This window comes from Mesocricetus auratus, unplaced genomic scaffold (assembly GCF_017639785.1).
Source record: "Mesocricetus auratus isolate SY011 unplaced genomic scaffold, BCM_Maur_2.0 Super-Scaffold_100013, whole genome shotgun sequence".
Taxonomy (NCBI): Eukaryota; Metazoa; Chordata; class Mammalia; order Rodentia; family Cricetidae; genus Mesocricetus; species Mesocricetus auratus.
Genome location: NW_024429196.1, coordinates 80,495,997 through 80,510,698, shown reverse-complemented (window position 1 = coordinate 80,510,698; position 14,702 = coordinate 80,495,997). Strand labels below are relative to the sequence as shown.

At 44.6% G+C, this 14,702-nt stretch overlaps 1 long non-coding RNA gene across 1 annotated transcript; it reads left to right on the top strand.

Annotated features, from left to right (window-relative positions):
• Positions 1 to 11,639: 11,639 nt before the first annotated feature.
• Positions 11,640 to 14,006, top strand: LOC121143792. The gene is made up of 2 exons (XR_005881117.1): positions 11,640 to 11,956; positions 13,110 to 14,006. It is a non-coding gene; the product is annotated as an uncharacterized LOC121143792 (long non-coding RNA).
• The last annotated feature ends 696 nt before the right edge of the window (positions 14,007 to 14,702 follow it).

The window sequence follows — 14,702 nt, the reverse complement described above, 5'->3', positions numbered from 1 at the left end:
GAACGGTTACTTGCTGAGATCGCGGCCCTTAAAAAAGAACTAAAAAAGATTCTAATTAAGAAAAGACAGGACAGGGAGAGAAACCCTTCCCCATACTCTGAAAAAAGGGACTCCTCCTATGAGATAACCCAGTCCTTCTTGGACCTGGAGGGAAGACCCAGAGGAGGGGTCCAATGCTGCCCGGTGGTGGCCCCGGTAATGGAAGTTCCAGACCCGAACAATTCTCGACAGGTCATTCGGCGCCATGACCCTTTAAGTTTCAAAGATATAAAACAACTGAAAGAGGCAACTTTAAATTATGGAGCACAGGCTCCCTTTACACTTTCCTTAATGGAATCTTTTGCGTCTCTTAATTTGACACCTGGCGATTGGCAGCAGCTTTGCAGAGCAGCTCTGTCGGGGGGAGATTATTTGATTTGGAGAGGTGAGTTTCAGGAAAGATGCAGCCAGACAGCCCAAAGAAATGCACAGGCCGGACAGCCCCAGAGAAATGTGGAGATGCTTACCGGAAGTGGTCAATACGCCACCATTCAGCAGCAAATGCAATATGACATCGCAGTCTATGCCCAAGTGGCAGCAGCAGCCCAAGGGGCTTGAAAAGCATTGCCTTCCAAGGGAGGAGGGGATCATCTGTCCAAAGTCCTTCAAGGACCTTCCAAACCTTTTCAAGACTTCGTAGACCGTCTCAGTCAGGTAGCAGAAAGAATATTTGGGGGCATTGGGCCTGCGATGCCAGTCATAAAGCAGATGGCATTTGAAAATACAAATAAATATTGTAAGGAAGCCCTTCGCCCCTATCGCAATAAAAGTCTAAATGACTATATCCGGATCTGTAGGGACACTGATGGGAACTTCATCCAGGGCCAAGTGTTAGCTGCTGCCATTCGGCCCCAAGTGGGGAAAGAAAGACCTACTCTGGGAGGGAGAAAAACATGTTTCAGCTGTGGTAGAGAGGGACACTTCCGTAGAGAGCGCCCTCAAAATAGTACTACGGGTCTCAAGAGACCTGGTTTATGCCCCCGTTGTCGAAGGGGATATCATTGGGCCAAAGACTGCTACTCTAAAACTGACAGGGAGGGAAATTTCCTTTCTGCTAATAATAATCAGGGAAACGGGAGGAGGGCCCCGCCCCAGGGCCCCAAAACCAATGTGTACGGGGCAATGACCCCTGCTCTGGGCAGTGGCAGGACTCATTTTCTCCCCCAGAGCAACCCCTTCATATCTCAGACCTCCTTAGAGCCACCTCGGGGAGTGCAGGATTGGACCTCGCTCCCTCCGCCCGGGCAATCCTAACACCAGAAATGGGGATCCAGGCCCTCCCTACTGGGGTGCATGGGCCATTGCCCCCAGGCACGGTCGGACTACTCTTGGGACGGTCCAGTACTATTCTTCGAGGCCAGGCTGGACTGACAGCCTCAAACAATACAGAGAAACCCTGACTCAAAAAAAAATTTTTTTGGTAACAGTAAAGAGGTACTAATATTAAGTAAAAAAAAAAAAAAGGACAAAGGTACATAAAATAAAAAATTTTGTTTACATTTAAATTCTACTTTGTGAGTCATCTCTAAAAACTTTTGGCCAAAAGCCTGGCCTCTCCACCTTGCATCTACAGAGTTACAAGGAGTAGGTACGGCTGTACCCCATGACTATAGCTCAAATGGAGGAATGATAAAGAACATACAGGACTTTTTAACCCTTTTAGTTCAAGGATTGGCTGGAGTTGTTCTTTTACATAGATTTCAATTAAGGGAGCTTCATTACAACAGACTAATCATTACCTAGGAAAAAAGGGTGACAAAAAGATACATGTATGTTCTAAATGTATGGTGTGGCCACACCGGTATGTATAAAATGTGATTGTGAATGCGTGAGTGTAAACTGCTTATATGATTAAAAGGATACTTAAATCCCTTCAAAAATAGTTAAGAAGCTACCTAGATTGCTTTAAATATAGCCAAAAAAAACATCCAGCCAGTCTGTTAATGTTTTAAAAAAAAATTTTAAGATACAAATGAGGCCTTGTCAGCTAGTGAGAGCTCTACAGGTTAAATTGGGAAAGACTACTCACAGACTTCAAATAATTTTCAAAAGTTATTTGGACACAGTATAGTTTACAATCTTTAAGTGATTTTCAAAAGTTTTTGGAAAATATTTAATGGATATGTCCTGTTTAATGGGCATCTACAAATAATCTAAGTAGTAATCCCAATTTACCTAGATAGTTAACCAAGGAGGGTAGACAAATCCTTCTACTGTTATGGTCCAGCTTCAACAGTTCAAAAAAAAACCTTTTTTTTAGAAAATAAAAAAGGGGGAATAATGCCCCCAGTCCCCACATGACTCATCAAATAATACACTCCTCATTTAAAAATTTTATAATGTAAATGCCAGTGAGCTTCAGACAGATTCTGGCATGACGGAACCTGAGCTATCATTGCTCAGGTCAAATGGAGACATCCATACACTAGACAGTGGAGAAGACCCTAATTTGGGGTCGAGGGCATGTTTGTGTTTTCTTGTAGAAAAAGAATAAAAGCTTCGGCATGGAGCAGAGAAAAACTAGACCTGAGACCATGGGAGCCTACCTAAGCCAGTTTGAGTGAGATCTCCTAAATCAGTGTTCCTGACCCTTGATGTCATCAAATCTACAGCCCAAAAAAGGAAAAAAAACAGTCGGTTCGAGATTTCCAGTTTCTCAACAGACCTGCTGCATTAACCTTCCGGACCCGTGAGTTTTCATCCCAAAGCCAACAAAGAACTGGAAAGACTAACTGTCTGCCCTTAACACACCTTGAAACAACAGAATTCATTTTGCCAGTTTTCCCTTTAGGGGAAAAAAGGACCCATTTAAAATATTTGGACATTGATATGGACTATGAGTGGCAAAAGCCTCTTTTCAGTATTTAAACAGGACATGGTCACTTGAAATACCAGACTTGATGGCTCCTGTTTCTGGAATCACGACTAGGCCAGTGTATTTTTCTGGAGAAATGCAACGTGTCCTAATGCGACAACTATTGTTCATATTTTTCGTAATGCTACATGTGTAACATCAATGATTGTGCCCAATGTATCTGTGCAAGTGCACTTTCTAAATGCTTTCCTGAGCAGATCTTAAAACGATTGAAAACTTTATCAAATTGTAAATGTAAATCACATACGGGTTACCCTTGTAACAGATGAAGGCTCGTAGAATGTTATGGCCCAGATCTGGTGATGGGTATGGTGATGGAGAGGCGCTATGTCAATGGGGGTCCTGGAAATGGTGGCAGTGGCGGTAGGCATTCTGGCTTTATGCCAAGCTCAAACGTGCCTTGTTCCAGAGACAAGAGATCCGTAACCAAGTATTGCTTAGCTTAGCCCATGACAATCCCGATAGCCATAAAGGTTGGTTACAGATGATTTAAGGTTGGGGTATCTCCGATGACGGGCAACCTGTGGGGAAGACCCCTCCCACCTAAAACAGGGGTTCAAGGTCCCCCAAAGACGGGAAAGGGAGGGTGACCCTACTTGACCTAAGCCAGGAGTGCCTCATTTAAAAATAAAAAGGGGTGAATTGTGGGAACACCAGACCTTGAGCAGAGACCCACTTCCCCTTCTGCCTGGGAGTAGGCAGCTGTAAGACAATGTTTGGTAAAAACATGTTTACTAAAAACGATACAATAAGTTCCTGGCCACTTCCCCTTCTGCCTGGGAGTAGGCAGCTGTAAGACAATGTTTAGTAAAAACATGTTTACTAAAAACGATACAATAAGTTCCTGGGAAAGGCCTTCCCACGGAAACCGCCCTGACCTTGACCTTGTCCAAAGACTAACCGCACCTTCAAAAACCCACACACATCCACCTCTGGGGTCAGAGAAAAACCAGCCAGGGGAGAGGAGAGAGCAAAAGCTTCTCTGGTGGGAGCTTTTCTTAGGAGGTTTTCTTAAACCTTTTTGGAGCCTGTTTAAAGTTCTCTTTATATCATTGAACGAGTCTCTGTGTTTTCAATACCCGACACCCTCCGCACGTTCTCGGACACAGGCCGCGCAGCAGACGTGACACCTGCTGAGAAGACTTGCCTTGGGAGCTCTGCTATAGGACCCTAATACTACATACTAAGCCTTGTGATAGGAGTGTGCCCCTTAATACAAATTAGGGGTTTTATCCCCAGGCTCCCCAATCCTACATATTCTCTGTACTCTGGAATAAAGTTGAGCTGATTCATCGAGATCTGTCTCCCAGAGGGCCATCTCCATTCTTGCTCTCAGGCCGTGTGCAAAGTTTTCCCGCTGCCCCTTCTGCCTGTGCAAAGTTTTCCTGCTGCCCCTTCTGCCTGTGCAAAGTTTTGCTGTTGCCCCTTCTGCCTGTGCAAAGTTTTCCCGCTGCCCCTTCTGCCTGTGCAAAGTTTTCCCGCTGCCCCTTCTGCCTGTGCAAAGTTTTCCTGCTGCCCCTTCTGCCTCTTTCCCCAACAGGCCAAGAGGGAAAGAGGACCCCCACAAGGGATGTCCAGTGACAAAGGACTTGCCTGAAATCCCCACCTCCAGCAAGGCAAGAGGAAAAACGGGAAGAAAAGTTTGCATGTGTGTATATAAGTGTAAATGCAACACTGTGTTTTTGCCAGGCAAGTGCTGTGCACCGAGCTACACAGGCATCTTTGTTTTATCTTGAGACCAAATCTCCCCAAACTTGAACCTGTGATCTTTCTGCTCAGTTCTCAGAGTCCAGCCAGGTATGCTCCTCCCCTCCCCGCCAGGTAGCATTAAATGCATTTTAAAAAGAGCTAGAGTAATTGTCTGCTGGGGTAAGCAGGCGTGCACCATTGCACCACCCTGTAAGTTTCCGTGATGCTGGAGATGGAAGAGGGTCAGGAGTTCAGGGTCACCCTTGACAAAGGGAGTTTGCAGCGGGTGGACTACATGAGGCCCTGTCTGCTGGGGGTGGGGAGAGGAAGCTTCTTCACAGGACCCCAAGATTGTATCCGTGGGGACGCCGTGTAAAGTAACACTATAATAATTACTCTACATATTTCCAGAATCACACACTTGGTGCCTGTCCCAAAGAGATCAGCAACCACACAATGTACCGTTTGAGCTTGCTTCCCTCATCCTAAGGGAAGAATATCTTCCAGCTGTGGATCAGGCACGTGCTTTCTGATGTGATTCTGACCTTCTACTTTGGAGGGGGTAAATACCCTTTAAGCCCCCACGGCCTCTGGGCTGACCAACCCGTTATTTTTAGGGCTGCAAGGTCACTGCAAAGAAAACACACGGTGGATTGCATTTTAATTTGAGCGAGTTAGCATGTTCCAAGACTGCTTTGTGAACGAAGGTGTTTTTTTTTCTTCTTCTTCTTTTTCCTAAGAATTAATGAAAAGGAATTCTGATCTTTGTTTTTAATTAATTTTCTCCATTCTCATTTGCATTTTATTTGTTGAAGCCCTGGCTGGGCTTTGTCTGGGTGAAACAAGAGCTCCCTAGGAAGGGGTTCCGTTCTCCAGTTTGAAAACATACTTGCGATAAAAGGCTGCTTGGAAACGGGGCGGGGGGGCGGGGCTACAGCGTGCTGTGCATCTGCTTGCGGCATCTCAATCAGCTCTTCCAGCTAAAAAGCTAATTAGACTCATTTCCGGCGTCTGAGAATGCGCTGGGAAGCGCGAAGTCACCATCGTGCTGTCTTCATCTTGTTTCTTTGCTGGCATCCCAGCTTTGGAATCCTTTTTGATAAGTCCTGCCACGTTTTTTCAAAGCTGGGGCGAGATCGGCCTTTGAGAGCCACAAACCTGGACCCAGGCGGATTCCTGCTCTTGAAGGGAAGGAACGTCATTTCCTACCGGAGGCTCTGGCCACAAAAAAAAGGCTGGGCTCTTAATGTGCCCAGTGCTGCTGAGTCTGGCCTCAGGCTCTTCCAGACACTGGCGCCCATGTTTGTGGATTACCTCTTTTCCAGAGGTTAATCATTTGCTTGGCTGCTCCTTGCTCTTTGAGTTGGAGATCAGTTGGACGGGCTGTGAGGGCCATGAGGGCACTCAGGCCTAATCCATGTCCTTCCCCGCACCCACGCACACAGCAGTTCCCACTCACTGGTGTTTTCTCTTCACTTTCCCTACAGCACTCCTTTCTCTCACCTTCTGTTTACCCCCTGACCTCCTCTGTCACCTAAACACACAGACCTGACCTTTCATTCACCTGCCAGAGTTCCCAGTGATAACAATGGAGGGCTAGGTCCAAGCAAGGCAGCTGCAGGACCATCGCTTTCCTTGGAGGCTGTTTGCTAGGCGCTTACTGTGAAACTCGGGTATGCCGAGTATGTGTGGCCTCTCTCTGCTACAACTTCGGCCCCCCCCCCCCAAAAAAATCTGTCTCCTCTCACTTTTGGGCATCAGGCCCCTGTGGATCTTTTAGAGGACCACAGGGGGTTCAAACTGGGTTCACGTTGAATTGAGACTTAGAGCAGTGTCCAGTCATGCAGACTAAACATGAAGAAAGGCTTCTACATGCATGTTATTTGGTTTGGTTTTTCGAGACAGGGTTTCTCTGTATTGTTTTGGAGGCTGTCCCTGTAGACCAGGCTGGCCTCTAACTCACAGAGATCCGCCTGCCTCTGTATCCCCGGTGCTGGGACTATAGGCATGCTGTCACCACCACCTGGTGGAGAAAGGCTTCTAAGGGCCTCTTCCCCATCCCCACCTTCCCCCTGTAATATTTCCTGGGTCTGCAGACATGAAAGGGAATGTCATTGTGAAGTGAGTGGGTTTCTCTCTGGTAGTTGCTACCCTGACTCTGAGAAGTACCATCTTTTTTTGTTTTTTTCAAAACAGCAACAACAACAACAAAAAACAAAAACAAAAAAGAAGAGAAGAGCCCAAGAGAAGGCACAAGAAACAGAGACCTTTCGCATCTGCTGTGCGGCCTGTGTCCGAGAACGTGCGGAGGGTGTCGGGGATTGACAACACAGAGACTCGTTCAACGATGTAAAGAAAACTTTAAGCAGGCCCAAAAAAGGCTCAAGAAAACTTCCTAAGAAAGGCTCCCACCAGAGAAGCTTCTGCTCTCTCCTCTACCCTGGCTGGTTCTGCTCTGACACCAAAAACTGATCTGGGCGTGTCAGAATAGCTGGTTAGTCTTTGGACAAGGTCGAGGTCAGGGCGGTTTCTGTGGGCAGGCTTTTTCCAGGAACTTATTGCCCCAGGCATTGTATTGTTTTTAGTAAACATGTTTTTAGTAAACATTGTCTTACAGCTGCCTACTCCCAGGCAGAAGGGGAAGTGGGTCTCTGCTCAAGGTCTGGTGTTCCCACAGAGACCCATTCATCTACACACTCAGGAATTCTGAAAATATAAATAAAACAAACAAAAAACATTCCTCTCTTGAAGCCATAATATTTATGCAAAGGATACTCTACTGTTGGATTCCCTGAGCCCTGAGGGTGAGATTTGATAGAGACATCCCATTTAGGGCTGCATGTTATAAGGTCTCTCTCTCTCTCTCTGCATAATGTCTAACTGTGGTCTCTGTATTTGTCCCCATCTGCTGTAGGAGGAAGCTTCTCTGATGATGGCTGACCAAGGCACTGACCTATGAGTATAGGGGAGTGTCATTAGGACTCAATTTATCCATTCATTTATCTATCTATTTATTTATTTATTTAGAACAGTAGTATTTGGTTTTACCCCAGATCTTTGAATTATTTAGTCTTAGGTTCTTGCTCACCTAAGCAGTACCAAGGTGCATGTTCCATCTTGTAGAGTGAGGATCAGATATTGGTCGGTTTCTCCCACAAAATTTGTGCCACTGCTATAGCTGCCTATCTTGCAGGTTGGGCATCATTGTAGACAAAAACGTTTGTGTCTGGGTTGATGTTTATGTTTCTTCTTTGGCAGTGACGGTCTTAGTTAGGGTTTCTATTGCTATGAAGAGACACCATGACCATGGCCAGCAACTCTTTATTTTACTTTCTTCTCTCTTTCTTCCTTTCTTTCTTCCTTTCTTTATCTCTTGATTTTTTTTTTTTGAGACATCGTTTCTCAGTGTTGCGTTGCTCTCAATCTCCTGGAACTTATTCCGTAGACCCATTTAGCCTTGAACTCACAAAGATCCACCTGCCTCTGCCTCTCAAGTGGTGGGATTAAAGGTGTGCGCCACCACTGCCAGGCCCACAGCAAATCTTACAAAGGAAAACATTTAGTGAAGGCTTACTTACATTTCAGAGGTTTAGCCCATTATCATCCCAGTGGGAAGCTAGGTGGCATTCAGGCCGACTTGGTGCTGGAGAAGAATCTGAGAGCCCTAGTGTTGATCCACAGACAACAGGAAGGCATTTGAGTGTCACACTTAGTGTAGCTTGAGCAAAGGAGATCTCAAAGCCCACCCCCACAGTAGTGACCCAGTTCCTCCAACATGGCTACACCTACTCCAACAAAGCCACATCTCGCAATAATGCTACTTCCTGCAAGCCTATGGGGGCCAATTACATTCAAACTGCCACAAGCGCCTTCCTGTACCAAAAACACTAGCATATGGGGTGAAGGCTTTTTGCAGTAACCAGCTCAACTTGTCTATGCTCAATGAATTGTGTAGGTGTTGTCTTCAGCAATGGGATCTTGCTGTCTGTTTGTGGAGAGCAACCTATGGTCTTGGCAACAGCTTAGGTTTGGGGCTCTCATCGGACCCCTTTGGCCAACAACTCAGATTTAACCTAATCCTGGTACTGGAAGCTTCATTTGATGAAAAGAGATGGCCAGTTGGACTCTGGGATCTGTCTACCCATTATCTGGCAATTTCGTGTGTGTGTGTGTGTGTGTGTGTGTGTGTGTGTGTGTGTGTGTGTGTGTGTGTACTTGGACCCTTCTACTGTATTAGGCTTCCATACTACCCCTCAAATGACCCTTAATTTTATCTGTCTTTCCCCAAATTCCTTCCCTCATTTCCCTCTTTCCTTTCCCACTCTACTCTACACCATCCTTATGTTCCAGACCCATTCATAAATATCTATTCCCTTTCTCTGTCCTGGGGAGATCTATATATGTTCTCTCCCTAGTCTCTTACTCTATACCTAACTCTATGGTTCTATGGATTGTACCTGGTTATCATTGACTTAATAGCTACTAACTACATATGAGCTAATACATACCATATTTGTCATTTTGGTCTGGGTTATCCCACTAAGGATGATTTTTTTTCTAGTTCCATTCATTTATCTGTAAATCTCACAATTTCTTCTTCTTTTCTAAATGGTTGAGTAATACCCCATTGTGTAAGCATACCACATTTTATTTATCCATTTATTTTTCTGTTCGGAGACATCTAGGTTGTTTCCAGCTTTTGACTGTTATGAATAGAGCAGCAATGAACATGGTTGAGAAAATGTCACTGTGATAGGGTGAAGTGACCTTTGGGTATTGTGCCCAAGAGTGATATGACTGGATCTTGAGGTAGATCGATTCCCATCTTCCTGAGAAACCACCACACTGCTTCCCATAGTGGCTGTACAAGTTTGCGCTCCCGCCAGCAATGGAGGAGTGTTCCCCTTACTCCATATCCCCACCAGCACGAACTGTCACTTGTTTTATTGATCTTAGCCACTCTGACAGTTGTAGGATGAAATCTCAGAGTCATTTTGATTTGCATTTCCCTGATGACTAAGGATTTTGAAAATTTCTTTAAATGGTTCTCAGCCATTGAGTTTCTTCTTTTGAGAATTCTGTTTAGATCTTTCTCTCTTTCTCTCTCTCTCTCTCTCTCTCTCTCTCTCTCTCTCTCTCTCTCTCTCTCTCTAGTTTAGGTAATTTGTTTTCCTGATATCCAGGTTTTTGAGTACTTTATGTGTTTTGGATACTAGTCCTCTATCAGATGTGTAGTTGGTAAAAATCTTTCCTATTTTGTAGGCTGCCACTTTGTCTGAATAGCAGTGTCTTTTACTGTTCAGGTTTCCAGTTTCAGGAGGAATAATTTTTTATTATTATTATTATTATTATTATTATTATTATTTATCTGTGCTAATGGTGTTCTGCTCAGGAGTCTTTTCCTGCTCCAGTGGGTTCCAGGCTATTTATTCCCCACCTTCTCTTATATCAGGTTCAGTGTCTCTGGGCTTTATGTTAAGGTCTTTGATCCATTTGCAGTTGAATTTAGGCAGGGTGATAAGAATGGATGCATTTGCATTGCTCTATGTGCAGCTGCCCAGTTTGACTAGCACCATTTGCAGAAGATGCTGCCTTTTTTTTCTAGTGTGTATTTCTGGAGAAGCCCCATCTTTAGAACCCATGCAACCTTAAGCCAGGGTACTGGAACTTTAAAACTGTAAAACTCATGTGACGAAAATCATCCCAATTTTCCTAAATATGTTCACCATTCAAAACAATTTTTATGGCATCATACATAAAGGGTGAGTTGCTGAAAGAACCTTCTACAATTTAAACACTCTATCAGCCAGGCCAGAGGAAAGACGTCTGATCTTGTTTTTCTTGTTACGACATCTTCACACAGGTAACACTATGGGAAGGAAACATCACTGCAATATCTCAGAGCTTCAATGCACATTTACTCTTGCATTTCATTAATTTTTGCATTAGTTTCCCTGCAGCTTATGAAACAGTAATATTTCTCAGTGTTCAAATATTCATATTCTATTGTGTTTTCATTTCTCTTGTATCTGTACCTAATTTTTCATCTTTTAAAACAATTTTAAAAAAAACAGGATTCTGAGATCATTTAAGACCTAAGTATGCAGTCGATGGATTTGTCCTTGGTTCCAAGCAACTTGGAACTTGAAACTACTGTGACGCTTCTGGAAAAACGATTTGTTTAGAGAAGCTTCTAAACAACGGAGTTTTGGTGCAGAATTCAAATGTTCTCCCCCTGGGCTGTAGAGATGGCTTAGTGGTTAAGAGCACTGGCTGCTCTTTCAAAGGTCTTGAATTCAATTCTCAGCAGCTACATGGTGGCTTCCAAACATCTGTAATTGTATCTGATGCTGTCTTCCAGAATGTAAGTGTATATGTAGATAGAGCACTCATATTCCTGAAATACATAAATAAAAATTTTAAAAGAATTGTCTAAACAATGTTCTCCACCAAAAGTACATCCCATCTCATAGCCTACTGTGTTTCAGAGCCCTGACTTCTTTTACCTAGCAAACTTCTTCCTTCCTTACCACCCCCCCCCCCAAAACAGGGCCTGGCTATGCAGACCCAGTTGTCCTAGAACTCGCTAGGAAGACCAGACGGTCCTTAGACTCAAACGTATCTCCCCAACCTCTGCCTCCCAAGTGCCAGGACTAAAGATATCCACCCTCATGCCTGTCTCCTATTGCAAATTTCAACCCAAGTGCTGGAAATCACACATTTGAGCTGGAGAAAAGTCACTGGAAACTTCTATCATGACTCTGAGTTTGGAATCTGTAGTTTCCATAGAATAAGATTCTAGGTGGGGACAAGGCATTTTCCACTCACTAGACTACTAGGAAATCTCTACAAATGAAAAGTAGCCATCGGTGGGAAGCTTGTGTGCTAGGGATAATTTGGCTGGTTCTTGGGAACAGTTAGTCACTAGGCACAGCCAAAACTGGTGTTTGTCTCCTAACAGATCACAATACCAGGTGGCAGAGAAGAGAGGAGAGGAGCCGCATGCAGTGCAGTTTCAGAGAGGGTTGCCGTGTTATGCAAAGGCATGGATCCCAGAGGAGCACATGTGCCTTCCCTACTGTTCAGCTGGGGCTTGTCTGGCGCTTGGTGGCTGTAACTGGGGGGAACAACAGATCGGCAGAGCCTACTTGTAGGGAAGGAACCTTCTGGTGCCACTTAGGAACACCTCCCAAAAGATAAAAATGTCTGTGGGACGCAAAGTAATTCAGATCTGGTTACACTGTTAAGGTTCTCCAACTGCGTAGTTCTGGAGACACACCGAGGACAGTCCAACCGTTTCCTGGACAGAAGCACCCGGGGTCTCTGACTCCGCAACTGTGGACTAGGAAGGAGGTGAGCCTTTCCGTCTTGAATAACTTCCATGGCGATGCTGATTCCTTCGCCCAGAAGCGACCAGACTGCATCTGCTCCTCTTTGTTCGCATCTTGTGACAAGGGAGTTGGCCACCATCACTGGTATTTTGGCAGAGACAAAAAGGCAGACAGAGAAAGAGAAAAGCAATAAATAGAAAGGACGGGCTTCCTCCTGGTGTGGTCTTAGCAGAGGCTCCTGCTGGGGAGGCGTGGGAGGTAGACTAGCTGCCATCCTGTCTGAGAGATATGGGGTACACGCTTGGCTTCCTTGGGTTTTCAGTTGGAATCGGGAACAAAAATAGAGGAGCTGTCACTTATTATTCAAGTCTGGATATTTGGGGCTGATCATCATAGCGCTGTCTGCCTTCAGCTGATTGCTAGAGAGCGGCATCTGACTTCCTATAAATTAATTGACATTTGCTTTTCAACTTTTTTATTTTTTTGTAGACGGTAGATTGTTCTGCTGTGGTGAACTGTAGTTTTATGTGTGTTTTATCTGCTGGTTCATTTGCATGTGGGGGTTTCTCTGACCTCCCTTGAAGGAAGTTTCGTGTCTACAGAAGGAAAATCAGGCTGGAGAGATGGCTCAGTAGTTAACCGCACTGACTGCTCTTCCGGAGGATCTGGGTCTTGATTCCCAGCCCCCACATGGTGGCTCACAATTGTTTGCAACTCCAGTTCCAGGGGATCCAACGCCCTCTTATGGCCTCAGAGGGCACCAGACATACATTGGCATGCATCCGGGCAATGTACTCATTCGCATAAAAATAAAAAAAAATGTAAGAAACACAAGTAACTAAGGAAAATCATATTGGTAATTACAATGGCTGAAAACCAAGTCCCCTTTTGTTTATGTGCTCTCAAATACTGGCCCTGGTGACATAGCTGGGGACAAAGAAAGCTTAGTCCCTTGGAAGCTCTTTTGAGGGAAGAAGGAAAGGGGAGGGAGGGAGGAAGGGAGAGGGGGAGGGGAAGGGAGGGAGAGGAGAAAGGAAAGAAGATCCTGGATGTCACTAGAAGTTAGTGCAACCTTCTAAGATGTGTTTGCTACAGGATCCAGGAAACATAGTCAGATCAGGGTCAGAGAGTTTCAGACGAATGTTTGACTTGCCTGCCCGCTCCTGTCTCCACAGTCATCTGGTGCGGGATTCTGGCTCATCCTGCACATTGAAGCACAGGGCATCTTGTTGCACTGAAGGACCGGTGTTTTATGACATTTAGGAGTTCTGAAGGCTTCACTTTCGTCTCTCACTGCCCTGGCATGAAGTTGCTCCCCGCAGGAACTTACTTGGGGAATGGTTAGAATGAAGACAGGAAGCAGAAACTGCCTCGTCCTCCTCTGCAATCTCCTCAGCGCTCTGCTTCTGCAAAGAGAAGAGTGTCTGTGTTTTGTCTTTTAAGTTCTGGCAGCTGGAGGAATCCAATCTGTGGAGAAATCCTGTGACAGTCGCCTAAGCCATATTGTTGCCAGGTCTTGGAAGGATCAGATTTCTTCAAAATCCCTTCCCCACATTCTTTTAAACTTTTCGACAAGCCCAAACTTACACATGGATAGGTTAGGTCTGGGACATTACTTAGGGGTGGGGTGCTTGCTTAGCTAGCTTGGGGCCTTAGGTTCAATCCTCAGTGCCAGAACCAACAAAACAGACCAAACTGCATCAACAAAAACTCTACAAACTCAAAGACCAAAACTAAGAACAAATCAATAAGCATATGCTTATTATTTCTTAACCTTGGGAGGCAATTCTCTGAGGGCGCTCAGACAGGGACAATGAGACAAAAGTCACACATAAGCAGAACTTAACAGGTGTTCTTCAAAAGCCTCAGTATAAAAGTAGCATAGGTTCATATCCACGGAAACAAAATATAGTCCAGTAGTTCTATTTGGAATCAGTTTTTAGACTGTGTTTTATTCAGTGTTTTCTCCACAGATTCAGCATAATCACTTCCTTTGTGACATTGGTGTTGCCTTCCAAGTGTTCTGTTACTGACTATATGATATCCTGATTTATTAAATTTCCATTATTTTCTAAACCATTTGTCTACTGGTTGATGCTAAGGTTGCTTCAAAGTTTTGTTTGTTTGCTTTGTTTTTTTTTTGATCAGTTACATACAACACTGAAGTGTACATTTCTCATCTCTTTAATTTCCATAGACTCTATAGATTTCCATATAGTGCATAAAGTCTTAGGAGAAGTCAAAGTCAAAAGACATGAACATTTTTAAGGTCTCTTTTCTGTAATGTTGAGGTAAGCAGAAGTTTTTATTATTTGAATTGTTGATATAATAAAATTGAACTTGTTTTAAAAATAATGACAGGAAGGGGAGAGTATGAGGTATAGTGCTTGCTCAGTATGTATAAGACCCTGGCGTGCACATGCTCACACACACACACACACACACACACACTTACACACATATACACACATGCAAGCATACACATACCTATGCACATGTACACAAATTCATGCTTGCACATGCCCCCCCCCACACACACACACGGGAGAACCTGAGAGCTCTGCCCCCTAGATTATGCAACATGCTCAGAAAATGAACTTAAGCTGGATACTGGTTAACGCTGTAGAGGACTCATGACTGTGTGGTGAGCATTAACAGCTCTTGCCTCCGGCAATCATAGTTGAAAGCCCAAGGGTAAATAGGATGCTGATTCCACACAGCATGAAGGTAAGGAGCACCCACCCAGGGACCTCATTTCCTGCCAGTGT